General features: G+C 41.4%; 1 long non-coding RNA gene across 1 annotated transcript; it reads right to left on the bottom strand.

Annotated features, from left to right (window-relative positions):
- Positions 1 to 5510: 5510 nt before the first annotated feature.
- Positions 5511 to 17791, bottom strand: LOC147007304 (uncharacterized). Its single transcript, XR_015054279.1, has 2 exons — positions 16212 to 17791; positions 5511 to 5819 (listed from the first exon to the last, which is right to left on the bottom strand). It is a non-coding gene; the product is annotated as an uncharacterized LOC147007304 (long non-coding RNA).
- Positions 17792 to 17807: the final 16 nt, after the last annotated feature.

Below are 17807 nucleotides of genomic sequence, written 5' to 3'. Positions count from 1 at the left end.
CTCTGAAAATTTCAGAATGATCGTTTGAGCGGTTTGGCTTGGAGGCAAGTGGACAGACAAACAAATAAACAAACAAACGGAGGCGATCAACATCCTTGTCCAAATTTTTGGTTTTTTTGCCAAGTAACAAAATCGACTGAACAATATACTTGAAGAATCTTCGATTTTACAAGTAATAAATTGAAACCAAAGAGAAGAAGTTGAAGAATACACATCCCCAGGGCAAAGCTTTAACTTCAAGGAAAATAATCAAGAAGAATAAATAAAGAGAAGAATCAAACTTGGATGGAGACAATACGGAAAACTCAGTGACGTCATGAGAGAGACAGAGAGAGAGATTTTGACTTTTATGTCCTTTTATTACAAAAAAGTATAAAGGGTAAAAATTCAATAGAAAAAAGCAAAGGATTATATACAAGAGTGGTAAAAAGAAGAGAAGAAACCAATTCAATTTTCAAGTAATCGATAAAGCATTGATAACAGTTTATACACAAGGAACACCCCCAAAAAATACATTAGAGAGAGGAGAAGATGACAAGAAGAGAGAAAGCAACACAGGCTCCACACGTACCGCCAGAGACTGAGCAACAGCCCCTTGCGTTTGCACGTGCATGCCGAAAGAGAGAGATAGAGATAGAGATGAGATAGAGAGATAGAGAGATAGAGAGATAGAGAGATAGAGAGATAGAGAGAGAGAGAGAGAGAGAGAGAGAGAGAGAGAGAGAGAGAGAGAGAGAGAGAGAGAGAGAGAGAGAGAGAGAGAGAGAGAGAGAGAGAGAGAGAGAGAGAGAGAGAGAGAGAGAGAGAGAGAGAGAGAGAGAGAGAGAGAGAGAGAGAGAGAGAGAGAGAGAGAGAGAGAGAGAGAGAGAGAGAGAGAGAGACAGAGAGAGAGAGAGAGAGAGAGAGAGAGAGAGAGAGAGAGAGAGAGAGAGAGAGAGAGAGAGCTTACCAATATTATATGTCCAAAAAGGGAAGTTTTCAATCAGTGTATTATTCCAACGATCAATTAAGGGGCAGAGACCCGAGTGTTAACAACAAAAATTGAGAAAAAGTTAACAGCAGCACAATACAACCCAATAAGGAACATCATATGTTGTGTAACATGCAAAGATAAATCAATGGGTCAGAGAACAAACCAAAACTCAGGATATCTTAGAAATAATCAAACTTAGGAAATGAAAATTGGCCCAACACGTTAGCGGGTCGGATAGCAGGTGGGCAACAACAGTAACAACATGGAGACCGATGAATGGCAACAGAAACAGGGGAAGGCCACAACAAAGATTGAGGTATGAAAGACAAATATTGGGGAGGAGTGAATTGGAACAACAAAGCAAGAGACAGAGCAACATGGCTTCAACATGCTGAGGCTTTTGTGCAGTAGTAGATCTAAAATAGCTGATGATGATAATGACACGCATGTTATACATGATGTATTACATACACACACTGATGAGCGATTATACATATTCCTGTGAACACACACATCAGATTTGGTTCATTCATGACGCTTGACTCTCCATTAACACAATGGAGCATTTTTACTCCCCTTGTATTTACCGTTTCAATCTTAAATACTTATCTTGCACTTTTTATATCTACAGATAGAATTTCATCAACAGCTTGGGAAATCGAGGCGTTGTACAGACCAACAGACCCGCTGTCGTGAAATACACAATTAGGTGTCATATTCATGAACATGACTACAGCAGGACAGCCAGCTTCAGGATTCTGTTATTGGGTCGTATGCCCCATGATGCAACACATCCTGTCAGAGCACTGCATCACAACAGTATTTTAGTCGAATACAAAAGGCGTTTCAAAAGTTGTAACATCTGGGCATTCACAGGAATTCTAGAATCGACTTTTCTTATTTCATTTATTTGATCGTTATTAATTTGCTTGTTATCTAAAATTCATTTCATTAACCTGGCATTGCATGTTGTTTAGACCTTTGATAATAATCCAGAGGTTCGTCATCATCATCGTTTTATGACCGTTTCCATGCTTACATGTGTAAACCGTGGTTCACCGAATGGCTGATTTCCAGGCTGCACGATCCCTTGCTCGCCCTCTTGGTCGACCTTTAACTCGAAGATCATCTCTCAGTAACACATCCCTTGTTTTTCCTCGGACGGCCTCGACCTCTCCTTCCATCCACACTCATATTTATACACCTCCTCACACAACTACCCAACCACATCCTTTCCACATGTCCAACCCATCTCAACCGACCTCCACGCATAACCTCACTGATGCTTTCTGCACCTAACCGATTTGTTCATTCCACATTTGATTTCCTCTCCTTTAGTGTCACATCACACATCCTCCTCACTCTTCTCACTTCATTTCGTTCACACCTCTGTTCATCCTCCTCTTTTGATCACCCATGTTTCACTACCATAAAACATCACGCTTCCAACGCAAGCTGCATGAAGTTTTCCCTTTTATTGGAGAGAGGTCCCTCTTGATGTCAATCGGGGTAACAACTTCCTAAACTTCCTCCAGCCACTTCTAATTGTTGCATTCCCTGCTGCCTCCACACCACCACCTGCACTAATCATATCACCAAGGCAACAGAGTTTATCGACACGTTCCAGAGATATATCTCCATCAACTAACTTTTCTGCTCTCACTGGGTTAACTTGTTTACCTGCGCAAACAGCACATTTGAAGTCAGGTGCCACCTGCAGTTTACCCCTGATGCTACTACACCTATTGTGCACACAGCAGTTTCAGGATTTACACAATGTTGAATTGCTACCTACACCTTTTCTACAGACAGCACAGGGCCACCTCCCACTTTTTTCCACACTTCCTTCTCCCACACCACGAATCAGTACTTTCGTTTTCCCTTTATTCACTTTCATTCCTCTGGCCTCCATACCCTCCTCCATCCTGCATATTTACCCATTACTTCTTCCACACTGTCGGCTATCAGCACCAAGTCATCAGCATACAGGAGCTCCCAAGGTGAGCCTCCTCTAAATTCCTGTGATATATCCTCAAGAACCATGATGAACAGGATTGGGCTCAAGACTGACCCCTGATGAACACCCACTTTCACTTCAAAATCCTCACCCTGCACTTCATTTACCCTCACAGAGGTTGTTGGGCCATCATGCATTGCCATGACCACCCCAAATAACCAATCCTCCACACGCAACTTTCTCACGGACCATTGCAACACTTCCCGAGGAACCCGATTGAACGTCTTCTCCAAATCCACAAATATAAAGTGCAGTTTCTTCTTCCCCAGGTATTTTTCCTGTAATCGCGAACCTATAAAAATAGCCTTGATCGTGCCCCTTCCCTTTATTAATATTCACCATTACACTGTTCTACCAGCTATCTGGGATACATGTTTCCCTTATAATTGCATTTATCAATTTAGTGATTAAATTCACTCCAATATCACCAGATGCCTTCAGCATCTCTGCAACAATACCAGTGCTGCTCGCTGCTTTACCATTCTTCATTTCATCTATGGCTTTCTTCACCCATTCATTCTTCATCTCAGGTGATAGACCCTGCACCGGCTCGAACGCCTCCAGAATATCTCTGTTCCAAGGGAACGCCTCATTTAGCAGGTGCTCATCGGAACTCCTTCAAGCATTTCTAATCTCCAAATGGTCAAACAGTACATTTCCCATGTCATCCTTCACACATTCTTCTCCTATGAGATACTTATTTTTACCGATCATTTGCTCTGCTGTCCGAAATATCTCTCCTCCACTGTCTGCATTATTTATCACATCTGAAAGTGAATCGTGTACTCATTTTTGGCCTTGTAAATTTCCCTTCTTACCCTATGTTTAGCCACCAAGTATTCCTCCTTACCACCTCCCTTTTTCCAAATCCGAAACAATTTTCTTTTTTCTTGACTCACCATATCCACCTCATTATAACATCACCATGTAGCCTCATGTCGTGCTGGGCCCTTCGATCAGCCACATGTCTTTTCAGTAGCTCGCAGCAGTCCATCTTTTAAAGAGTTCCAACAACTCTTTACATCCTCTCCTACTATAGGGTTTCAAAGATTCATTTCCAGAAGTTCCCGACAGAAATGTTCCTTTACATTCTGATATCTTAGTTTCTCTACTCTTCTCCTTGGGATGTTATCAAATATTCAGTTCATTAACCTGGCATTGCATGTTGTTTCCCCCTTTTTTGTTCCCATTTCAATCTTAAATATATTTAAGAAGACTGGTAAAATTTACATGCTACTAAAATCAAGCATTGAGGCTTCGTGTCCACTTCCAATAAATCCAATTATTTGTGGTGACCGTGTTTGGCGTGGTTGAGCCTTCATATTCTATGGAATCCCAATGGGTGACTGAGTCTACAGTAGGCAGCGTATGAGGAAAATTGAGTCGCTTGAAGATGACCCGAGGTCAGGATAACTCGCAGATGTGATGACCCACAAACTGTTTCCGGGGTTGAGGCATTCATCAAGAAGGACCTCCATGTGAAAGTCACAAGAATTCCCACAGAGGTTGGAAATTCTCAAGGTAGCATTTTCATCTTCATCCACAAACGCTCAGGCATGTACATGGTATCGGCAAAATGGTCCTCGTACCTGAGGACTCAAGATTGACAGCAACGACTGGCATCATGTCATGTGTTTGGTGAATTGTTCAATGCATGCCTTGCCAACTTCATTGCTTACCTCGTAACCAGTGATGAAATGTGGATTCACTACTGGGATGTAGCAAACCAAATTTGACACCATCCAATAGAAGCACGAGTGGTCACCATCACTCAATAAATAATTTTACACCCCACTCCTCAGCTGGCTGAGATTGTGCTCAGATGGGAAATTCAAACACATCGATTTGAAAATTACATCATAGTCAAATTCAGCAATTCTCTGTGTGTTTGTTGTTGGTTGTTATCTCCTTATGCGGGTTCCAGAGGGTGGCACGGAACCCTCCCAGGTCTCCTCCTGTTCCCTCCTACCACTCCCTCGAGGACTCTGCTCGTGTTTATAAAAACTTGACCCACGACGTCTGGGTGGGTTGAGTTTGTGAACAACTTGCTGAAAAATGTACAGTCTGTGTTTTGTAATAAGACTACGTATTGATGTTTATGTTTCTGTGGTGTGTGCTAAAAAGGTTTGAGATGGTCTAAAGGGTACATTCCAATTGTAGTTCATGTCAAAGGGGTCGAAAGGAGATGAATTTTCAAGCATGTAAAAAGGTCCAAGTGGTCTAAAGCTTTAAATGCTCAAGGTCCAAGCTCATTTATCTGAAGGGTATCAGGGGTATTCAGAGTAAAAAGGGTCTTGCAGGGTTTCAAGGTCTTTGGGGTTTTAGGGGTCTTAAAGGGTCTTTGGGGTCCTCAAGGGTATTAAAAGGTGTTCGAGGTCGTAAAGGGCCATACAGGTCTTGTGTCTAAAAAGACTGATGTGGGGAATGAAAATATCTTTCGGACAATCTCCGGGTCGGATTTGGCCTGTGTACAAAATTTTGTACTTGTCGGCCCAGCAGTGTTTGAAAAAAACGCAAACATGCAGAGAGAATTTTATTTCTTAGACAGGTGAAATAAACAACTGTACATGTATATTACATGTGTAATTCACGAAAATCGAAAAACATACAATTGAAAAGTGCATGGAATAAAAGTCATCAGGTCCTCAGGATAAATCTAAAAATCCTCAGCACTCGAAGCTTTTCCCAAAACCAAAGCAGCATCTTCACAAACATCACCACAATGAGCATAAATAATAGAAAGATCATGAGAGCAATGAAGCACTGGAATTTGAGCGAGAATATGAAGACTTGAGAAATCTTGAATAATCCTCCTGGAAAGTAAATTTCCTGTTTGGAATGAAAGCAAAACAGGAATAAGACAATTGCAGACCACAAATAATAAGATGCAATGGTAGAACACAAAGCCTTAAGTATTGAAATAAAACTGTGATTTAAGAAAACAATGACAATTCACATAAAAGTGTCACAGTTCAAATAGAAATTCTAGAATTCATAGAATATCTTACCCCATTCAGTGGTTATGTATATATCTATCTATCTATATTTATTTATTTATATATTCACTCGAATGCAGCCTGTGGCTGCTTCGCTGCATATTTCTGGGGGTGCAGCTGTGCCGCTGATGCAATGGCCCTGTTACCAGCAAGCTGGTACTCGTATTGCCAACCTTGAAAGGATGACAGACTGAGTCAAACCGACATGGTGTTTATTCAACGACCGACAGGGACTGACCTCAAGACCCGAGAATCTTTAGCCAAGTACTTTAACCATCAAGCCAACACCAGGCCTTTCATACATACATACATACATACATATATATATATATATATATATATATATATATATATATATGTATATGTAGATAGATATACATATATATATATATATGTATATATATATATATATATATATATATATATATATATATATATATATATATATATATATATATATATATATATATACATATATATATATATATACATATATATATATATATATATATATATATATATATATATATATATATATGCATATATAGATATATATATATATATATATATATATATATATATATATATATATATATATATATATATATATATATATATATATATATATATATATATATATATATATATATATATATATATATATATATATATATATATATATATATATATATATATATATATGTGTATATATATATGTATATATATATATATATATATATATATATATATATATATATATATATATATATATATATATATATATATATATATACGTATATATATATATATTAATATTTCGGCATGCCCCTTTCTTTGTTCCACCATCAGATTTTTGTTACTGCATGAAATGAAACTAGCTTTGATATATATTGTAATGATATTATTGTCTTCCTGAAGAGGCCCCTCAAAATTCGTTTTCATGATTATGGTAGTTATCTATATTAATATTTCGGCATGCCCCTTTTTTTGTTCCACCATCAGATTTTTGTTACTGCATGGAATGAAACAAGCTTTGATATGTATAGTAATGATATTATTGTCTTCCTTAAGAGGCCCCTGAAAATTCGTTTTGATGATTATGGTAGTTTAACAGTTCATGTTCTCCATTTGAAAAATGGGAGGAATTATTGCACAAAAAAGAAATAAAAATGTTTCCCATTTTTTAGAGGACCACTAAGATGAGTTCAGCTCATAGAATCACGCTCCATTTGGGAAGAAAACAGTTGAGTTCATACCTGACTAATTTGCACTTTCCATGTGCCGTCGTCTCTTCACAAAACCATGACTTTCTGACCAGCTAACATCTACAAGATATGAATATGTAGACGAAACTGATCCAGCCTTTTGGATCACTTTAAAGTAGGGTGCCCTGTAATTTTAATGCGCTCTATGGATCCTCCGGAACTCACGAATGGTACATGTTGTGTAGTCACTAAACGACGTGGTAATGTCATCGAAGTGGAAAACCTGAATGATAATCAATGGATAAAAATGATATAATATATTGTTTAAAATACATTCGTGCGATCTGTCTTTTACCATATGTTGCCAGTGATGCCCGTTGAAGACAGGCACCTTTACTAGTATATATATATATATATATATATATATATATATATATATATATATATATATATATATATATATACATATATATATATATATACATATATATATATATATATATATATATATATATATATATATATATATATATATATATATATATATATACATATATATATGCCTGGGGTTGGCGCAGTGGTTTGGGCAGCGGCTTGGGATCCAAAAGGTTCTGAGTTCAAGCCCCGTTGGGCCACTGGATTAATACACCAGGGGGTTGACTCAGCCTGTCATCCTTCCGAGGTCGGCGAAGTGAGTACCAGTGTACTGGGCCGGTGTATACCCCGGTTAATATAGGTGTACCATATCCCTGTGTCGTAAGAGGCGACCAGGGTTGCGTCAGGAAGGGCATCCGGCGTAAAACATGTGCCAAATCACTATGCGGATCATACGGATGATCCGCTGTGGCGACCCCTAACGGGAGCAGCCGAAAGAAGAAGAAGAGATATATATATATATATATATATATATATATATATATATATATATATATATATATATATATATATATATATGTAAATATATATCCACGTCATTTGAAATAAAATAATGATTTTAAAATTCGTATAAAAACAATTCTGGAGGTTTAGCGCCGTTGATAGTGTTATTTATACACCACCTTATTTAGAATTTCCAAGTCGTGCAAAATAGGGTTTTGAAAGTGGCAAAAAGGCGATTTGTGTTCAACAGTGTTCAAGTATATTATTCAATTGAAATAAAATAAAGATTTTAAAGGTTACAGGGAAAAAAAACCCCGGAAGTTTACCGCTGTTCATGCAGCATCTTTTACACCACCCTATTTAACACATTACATGAGTTATTTGTGCCTGTTGTTTGTCCTCTATCAGGTCAGGTATTTGAGCATATGCCAGAACAGCGCGTCACTGCTTCCACTTTCTGCCGGTACTCCAGGGGCTTCCGTCTGGCCTTCCCCCAGGCAGATGACAGGCCCATCCCCATCTCCTTGAGATGCTGGTCAACCTGCTGCAACCACGAGGCACGTGGTCGGCCCATTGGCCTCCTCCACTCACGAGACCCTCGCTGAGAGAATCTGGTGAGCAGGATCAGCGTCAGGAAAACGAGCCACATGTCCATACAGCCGCAACTGACGCTCACGTACCATGCAGATAAGAAATCTCATCCGAGTCTCTCTCAGCAACCGGTCGTTGGACACAAGAGGTGACCAGCGATAGCCAAGGATTCTCCGAAGAGACCTGGTACCAAAGGAATTTTGTCTCCATCTCAGATCCTTGCTCACAGTCCAAGTCTCGCATTCATAGAGCAAGACTGGAAGCACCAAGGACCTGAAGACTTGGACTTTCGACTTCCCACACAGGTACCGGCAGTGCCACACCTCATTATCCAGTGAATGCATGACTCCCCAGGCCCGACCCAGACGTCTATTGACCTCTGACTCACAGCCAGCAGAGACATGAAAATCACTGCCAAAGAAAGTGAATCTCTCCACGACCTCAACATCCTCACCACAAAGAGACACAGACAGGACAGCAGCATCCAAGATGTCATTGAAAGCCTGGATCTTAGTTTTGAGCCAAGAAACCCGTAATCCCAGCGGCTTCGACTCCTCATTCAGCACCTCGAGGGCCGCCAAAAGGATATCTAAAGTCTCCGCAAAGATGACTGCATCATCTGCGAAATCAAGGTCCGAGATCTTGACATTCCCAAACGATGCACCGCAGCTTGATCTTTCCGACATCCTCCCTAAAATCCAGTCCATACAAGTGCTGAAAAGTGTGGGGGCCAGTACACACCCCTGACGAACTCCAGTAAGAACTGGAAATTAGTCAGAGATGGTAACACCACATTTCACAGCACTCTCAGTACCAGAGTGGAGTTCAGACATCAGATCGATCAGTTTTGGTGGCACCCCACAAAGACCAAGAATCCTCCAGAGGGCATTCCGATTCACTGAATCGAACGCTTTACAGAGATCAACATAGGCTGCAAGCAGCCCCTGCCGAAACTCTCATCTGCGTTCGGTGAGGGCACGAAGAGCAAGGATACGGTCAATCGTTGACCTCTTTGGTGTAAAGCCTGACTGCTCTGGACGCTGGTGCTCAAGTAGATGGTGGCGAACCCTATCAAGAATTATCCGAGCAAAGACCTTGCCCGGCACTGAGAGCAGCATCACCCCTCGGTAGTTGTTGCAGTCTTGGCGATCACCCTTCCCTTTCCAGAGAGGGACAACAAGGCCCTTCTTCCAATCAGTTGGGATGATGCCTGTGTTCCAGGCAGAGCACAAAACGGCATGCAATGACACGAGTGCAGCATTGTCACCAGCCTTGAAAAGTTCAGCATGGATGCCACAGATTCCTGGAGCTTTACCCCGTTTCAACCGGTTCACCGCAGCCCGTGTTTCCACAAGTGAAGGTGGACCACAGTTGATTGGAGGGTCAGCAACAGGGATTGTAACACCCCTGACGTCCAACTCGACAGCTGGGGGATCAGCCTGGTGCAACCGCTGCAAGTAACCGGCCCAGCAGACCTTCACTTCAGACTCCTCTGTCAAGAGCTTACCACTCTCTGCTCTAACTGCAGTGCTCCGAGGGATGGGCTTGGATGAACGCAATGCGCGAATTCCCCTGTAAGCGGGACAAGAATCACCTGCCCACAGGTGATGCTCTACTCACCTGTCCACAGGTGATGCTCTACCCCCTCACAGATTCCTTGCACATAGGCCTCCTTGTTCACCCTTCGTGCACGTACAGTTTTACGCCTCAGCTCCCTGAACAGCTCAGCTCTGCCATTCAGCCTGGCCCTGCGCCTCTGGTCAATGGTATCCAGTGTCCCTTGAGAGACAAAATTCTTCTTTGCCCTGCGGTGAGTTCCAAGGCATCCACCGGCAACATCAAGGACGGTGGTCTTGAGGGCACTCCACAACTATTCAGGACCCCCCAAAGCATCCAGACACCCCAAATGTCCACCCAGCCTGTTTGCAAACTCCTCAGCTACTCTCTCATCCTTGAGCTTGTCAACATCCAGCCTAGGCTGGGATGGTACCATTCTCCAGGATTTAAGGTGCAGCTTCAGAGTTGCTACAACAAGTCGGTGGTCAGTATTGAGGAACTGAGCACTCTGGTAGACCCTACAGTTCTGGATCATCCTCCAGCGACCGTCAACGAGGATATGGTCAATCTCCTTTGCCACACCGCCAGCGTTGGAATACCAAGTCCAGCGATGAGCTTGTGGGCGCTGAAACCATGAACCAGCCACCCTAAGTCCATGACTTCTTGCAAAGTGCTATTCTGCAAGACCTCTGACTCATAGCATGCAGCCTGTGGCTGCTTGGCTGCATATTTATGGGGGTGCAGCTGTGCCGCTGATGCAATGGCCCTGTTACCAGCAAGCTGGTACTCATATTGCCAACCTTGGAAGGATGACAGACTGAGTCAAACCTACTGTCGGTACCTGTGTGGGACGACGAAAGTCCGAGTCTTCAGGTCCTTGGTGCTTCCAGTCTTGCTCTATGAATGCGAGACTTGGACTCTGACCAAGGATCTGAGATGGAGATGAAATTCCTTTGGTACCAGGTCTCTTCGGAGAATCCTTGGCTATCGCTGGTCACATTTTGTGTCCAAAGACTTAGTGCTATTCTGGTTCATAGTTCCTGACCCATGGGGACCAACACATGTTTCATAACCATCCCTATCAGTTCCAGTCGATGCATTGAAATCCCCCAAGACTAGAAGTGTATCTCGTCTGGGGCACTGATCAACCACAGACTCTAGCATGGCATAGAATGTGTCCTTCATGGTGAGGTCACTCGCCTCAGTCGGAGCATCGACAGAGACCAGGGAAATAACACCTTAGGAGTGAAGAATGCTTAGTCTCATAATACGCTCGTTGACCGGTGTTATCTCAATTATCATTGGGGTCAGCTTATTGGACACAGCTACAGCAACTCCTTGAGTATGGTAACCATCAGAGCGACCAGGCCAATAGTAGGTGTAACCACCCACCATTATCTCACCGCAATCCGGTCTCCGAACCTCAGAGAGTCTCCGTCTCATCCCCATCTCCTTGAGATGCTGGAGACAAATTATTTGTCTCCGTGGTCCTTGTTCAATTTCCATCGACCCGGTTATCTTGCTTCCACCTCCTCAACATGATCATATTTCCTTTCCTCGCTTCAAAAAATAATAAGAAGAAGTGGTGCCAGGCACAACACGACACAACACAACATTTAAGGCATAAAGTTATTTTGGGGATCAAATTTAAATTTGATACATCCTTAACATGAATGTTGATTATAAGAAATAGAATAAGGAATATTTCAGTCTTAGTTTGAAGTCAATTAAACCATTTTTGACGAAGTTATGAGCAAAAAACGATTTTGACATTTTCGTGACCTGACCTTGACCTTTGACCTAATTGGACCCAGAAGTTAATGGGGTCGTCCGAGGTTCATTACCCACCTGTGGATACAATTTGACAGTGTTTGAGCCAGCCGTTTTCCCGTAAAGTTGTATTTTCGTAACCATGTTTTAGTTTTAATGGAAAATTTGTAATTTTGACCGATGACCATGACCCCCAAAACTTCGGACCCTACCGATCTTCACAAATATGCATTTTTCTCTTTGTGAAAGGGTAGGATTATAAGTGACAAATAGAATAAGGTTCACTATAAGGTGAGTTTGTAGTAAATCAGGTCATTTTTGACGAAGTTATGAGCGAAAAACGATTCTGATATTTTCGTGACCTTGACCTTGACCTTTGATCCAATTGGACCCAAAAGTTAATGGGGTCGTCCAAGATTCATTGCCCACCTGTGGATTAAATTTGATAGTGTTTGCTGAAGCCGTTTTGCCATAAAGTTGCTAACAGACAGACAGACAGACAGACAGACAGACAGACAGACAAACAGACAAATGAAAAATCGTGCTTCGCACAACACTTGGTGAATTAGTTGACCTTTCCGTGTGGTGGTCCAAGCTGTAATGTCATGGAATGTGTGGTGTTTATTTGTTTGTACATTAATATAATGACGCGACGTCACAAATAACAATTATCAGGCGCGCGTTGTCATGGTAACGGCAGCAGATTTAAAATTTTCACAACTCATTTAAAGCCACCATGTGACATTCAACAACTTATCATCGGTGCTTGTTGTCTTCATTCTGATCGTACAAAATATTTGAAAATACCTAGGAACATTGCTTTTCAACCAGCTTTACGATCCCGTTACCAGGTTTGAAATATGTTGTAAAACAAAAATATGTATTTTATGTGTGTTTTTCATGTTTTGGGTGACCCTGACCTTGACCTTGGGTCAATTTCGATCAAACTTTGTACACATGTTAATATTACATGCATAAATAGACAGTATAAGTTTCAATATAAGAAGTGCAAAACTGTTTGAGAAATAGCCATGTGTAATTCACAAAATTCCCCATTGGTTTATAATGGGCGATAATATAAAGTGATGCAGAATCCACATCCTGATCTTTAACATCACCAAAAGTCACATATCTTTTTGCACTGTGGATTTCTATCAGCTCTTAAAATTTCATCCAAATCGGTTAAGAATTGTGACCTGTAGAACGAATAGAATTTTTTTTCAATCACGCCAATAGCTAAAAACTTTGACGTCATACGCTTGCGAAAACTGTCCATAATTTGTACTCACATGCATTTTAAAACATTTAGATATTCCATTGGAGTTTGTTTCGGCGTCAACAGGAAGTCGCTACGGCTTCCGGTCACTGAGTTATGTCCAAAAATGTGTTTTCACATTGTATGACGTCACGTCGTGACGTTTAGTCTGATTAAGATGGGGTTTGGACGCGGACCGTCTCAGGTGGATTGTCTATCAGGTGTAAAAATTTAAGAACGACTGGTCCAGCCATTTGGGCTGTAGACGACCGGACAAACAAACAAACCAACAAACGGAACAGACCAACATACTTGATAAAATCGAAAATTTTGCCAAGTAACAAACCGGACGATTACAAGATCCCGCTCCCTAACTCCGGGGGGGGGGGGATAATAATAAAAGTCTTTTCACTCCAAAACTATTCTCATTTCCACTTCAATTTCCTTCTGCTTCAGCTCCGACATTCCTCCCTCAGCCTCTCTCTTTTCCCAATATCTCCAAAATGAATCTACATGAAACATAAATGCTTCTTACTTGTTTAAAAGCATTTAAAATCGATTTTAAGATGCATTTCAACCCTTGTATCTCCTTCAGGAATGCTAAACGTGTTTTCCTTGTGTATTCAGCCCCTGCTGAATAACATGATACATGTGTATTCTTCTTCTTCTTCTTCTTCACAGAAATTTTCAGAGGTGTTTGCTCAGTGCTTGGTCCTCTGTTCCAACTGGTTCATCTCATCATGTGCATGTGAAAGTCAACAGGTCCTCTGTTCCGAACAGCCCCTCCCCCCCTCTTTCTTTCATCCTTTCTCATTGGCAATTATCTTTCCCTTGATGTTAGATGTTCCTACCACTCTTTCCACCCATGGTACATTGAATCATATGGTGAGGCATTTGCTCTGAACAACTTGCCTTCTCTTCCTGGAAAGCCAATCCAACCAAAGGCAATTTCAGCTCATTCCACAAAACCCACAACAAGTGTGTCCACTCACAGGAGAGCCAGAAAATAATATCTGTCCAACCTCAAGAACGAACTTTCAAACTTGTCTCCCTCCTCTAAAAGCTGGTGGCACTTTGTTAAGTCAGAGTATGCTCTGGAGTAGGCTTCCCTTCCATCCCTTCCAATTTTCAAATTGCATCACAGCCGACTCCGCTCATGAGAAAGCTGAATAATGTCTGAATTCTGTGTTTGCTTCCAAATCTTGTGTCCCCAACCCCTCACTTTCAGTACCCATCCTTCCTTTTCACATCCAACTGCTCCAACATTCTGTGTCTTTTGCACTTCAGAAGGTGGACAAGTTCCTGCCAACCATCGACGATGACTCTGCGAGTATACCGGACAGCATCAGCTTACGATTCCTAAAAACCTGCTCTGCTGCTCTTGCACATCCTTTCTCTGTTGTTTTCACGATATCATTTGCCCTTGGTCTTCTTCTATGTGCTTAGAAATCAGCCAACATCACTGCAGTACATAAAAATATGCAAAGATGATCCTGTTGACTGCAGGGCGATCAGCTTACTTCCAATTAGCAGTCAGGTCATGGAATCTATCTTCACCGTTGATATGAAATCCTTCCTTTACTCCAACAACCTCATCTCAGTTCATCAATTCTGATTCAGACCAGTTTACTCCACCTTGGACATACTGCTTCTACTCACCCAACAATGTATGAAGACCCTCAGTGTCAGATATTAATTCATTGCTGTTTCTGGATATATCTCGTGCTTTTGATACAGTCTGACATCCCACATTACTCTCCAAACTCTCTGCTTAAGCTTAAGGCATCCAAGGACAACTCTACACATGGCTGACAGACTCCCTTGACTCTCTCAGCCATCGTGTGACACTCAATGGAATCCTTTCATCTCGTCGCCCTGTCAAGGCTGAATGTTCTGGGCCCATTCCTATTCCTGATCTTCATAAATCATCTATCTGACTCCCTGGTAAATCCTCTATCTATTTGATGAAGACCCCCTCCCCCGTATTGTGACACCCCTCGTCATTCAGACAGACAGGATGCAGCCGCTTCTTTCTCTTCAGAACTTGGGAAATAAAATCACAAACTTGTGAAAGACGGAATATGTCTTTCGATTCTGAGAAATGTCACATTCTTTCTCCGAAAGGATCATGTGGCAACCACTCTCTCCCCCACCCCCCCTCTTAACACTCCCCATATACTTTCTCAACAATGCTCATGAGGATGTTCAGTTGAAGTTGTCATTCAAACTCATGGGTCTCACTATCAGCTGTGATTGTTCTTGAGCAAACCACATTTCAAAGTTGGTCTCCAAAGCCAGCCGTCGAATGGACATCCTCCATCGTACAAAGTCCTTATTTGGCTCACCTGAACTCCTATTTACTTACATGGCCGTCGTCCACAGCTTGATGAAGCACTGCTCTCCTCTCTGGGCTGCCCTTCATGCTGTGAAAACCAAGGCCTTCAAGGTCATTGGAATCTTTCGCGACGAAGCTCAGTCTCTGGGTCTATCACTTTACCATTGCCCACAGGTTGATGGTCTGTCTTCTTCCACCTTCTTGCTAGTCATGCACCCCTATGCTCTTTCTGTGTTTTACCCCTCCCCCCCCCCCAGCCACAGGTTTCTGCAGGTCTCACACAGTACACCATCAATACCCTTCTGGTGAAACTACATAAATCCAGGATTACTGCTCACTTCCACGCATTTGTTCCTCTTTGTGGCCATCTTTGGAGCCAACTCACTCATTCTCTTCAATCTCATTCTTCCACCCTTTCTGACACTTTCCCTTCAAACACCCCCCCACCCCAACCGCGACTCCATGAAGAGCCGAGAGGAGGCCTTGGTCATCATTGTTGAAACCAATTTTTGGGATACTTTAGATTTCCTCCTTATTATAAAAAAACCTTTTCATTCATCATCCCATTAACAAAACAAAATCATAATATCAGTGTTTTTAAACTCAATGGAAAGTCTAAAAGAAACTCCATACCCAGTGAATCTTGATGGGCACTTTCTCCAAGATTAACAAGCACCATACTTTGATAAATGTCCAGATTGAACGAATCCAATGTGAAGTGCAATTCAGAAATCTTCTGCCAATGCAGCAGATCATGGATAATGTGCATTTCTGCAACACAGAAAAAACAAAACAAACAAACACAGACACACGTTCGAGTTAGACAATGGAAGACATGATTTACCCATTCACTTTACTGTTATATCCACATCTCTACATATTAAAACAGCTGAGTGCCGGATATTTACCTCTGATTTACCCAACTCTTGCTCCTCCAATGGCGTCAACTTGCATCACATTTCCTAGTTATCTTGCATTTTATATCTATTTCTCATTTACTCTTCTGCCAGTTTACTTCATCATAAGATAAGTAAAAGAGCCGACACTTTTGAAATAGCCCATGGGATCTTATTCATGAACATGATTACATCCAGGCATCCTGCTTCACATAATTCCCTTTATGGGATGGAATGCTTCATGATTGACACCATGTCCTGCCACCTGCAATGCACTCGAAAGGTAGTTTAAGCCCAATACCTTTCTCTTTATAACTACATCATGGACGGAATGCAGGACCAGGCACAGTTATGATTAATTAGTTCATCAGTTAATCATCGTTTCAAATTTAATCAATTAGTCAAAAATTAGTCTTTGAAAATGTTGAAAAATGAATAATTTTCTCATAATTTCAGAATCATTTCACCATGAATGTGGCACCTTTTTGAAAATAGCACCTTTTAGAATACTAGTGCGTGCCCATACGTGCGTGCCGTACGTGCATGGCCATACATGCAAAAAAACACAACGAAAATTAAAAAAAAACTTTCAAACCACGTGCCAGAAACAACCACACAGGCTGTGCCTTCGCTCTCGTGTGCCCGTACGTGCGTGGCCAGACGTGTGTGGCCGTACTTGCCAAAAAAAAAAAAAAAAAAACTTTCAAACAACGACACAGGCTGTTCCTTCGCTCTTGTAAACGACGACTGGATTGGGGCAGTGTTTATCTCTATAATTTATCGAGAAAGAAATCGAGAAAGTACAGAAATTGAGAAAAAAATAATACAGTAAGTCGAGAAATTGAGAAAAAATCGAGAAAGAATACAGTAAGTCGTCACAATCCGGAAGTCCAGAAGTTAAGTCCTCACAGTCCGGAAGTTCGCATATCGCATTTACAATTTTTCGCAATTTAGTTTTAATGGCCAATTATTCAATTAGCGCCAACGTATTTTGCCTTTTCGCAATGTCATCGCAAGGAAAAAACACAAAAGGAAGAGAAGAGAAAAAAAAGAAAAGAAAAAACTTTCTCTGCTCTCGCGTGCCCGTACGTGCGTGGCTGTACGTGAAAAAAAAGAAACTTTCAAACAAACACACAGGCCGTTCCTTCGCTCTCGTAAACGACGACTGGATTGGGGCATTGTGTTTATCTATAAATGTGCATAAGAAATCAAGAAATTGTTAGAATACACTGTCATCACAATCTGGAAGTCCGTACGTTGTAACCGGAATGGGAAACGCGGCTGAAAATCTCTTCCCCATCGGCCACACCTATGCAGAAACGTGTCTTGTCAT

The sequence above is a fragment of the Eptatretus burgeri genome, unplaced genomic scaffold (assembly GCF_056783735.1).
Source record: "Eptatretus burgeri isolate ZD-2024b unplaced genomic scaffold, Ebu_testis_v1 Ebu_testis_scaffold_337, whole genome shotgun sequence".
Classification (NCBI taxonomy): domain Eukaryota; kingdom Metazoa; phylum Chordata; class Myxini; order Myxiniformes; family Myxinidae; genus Eptatretus; species Eptatretus burgeri.
This window is presented reverse-complemented; position numbering and strand designations above follow the sequence as displayed.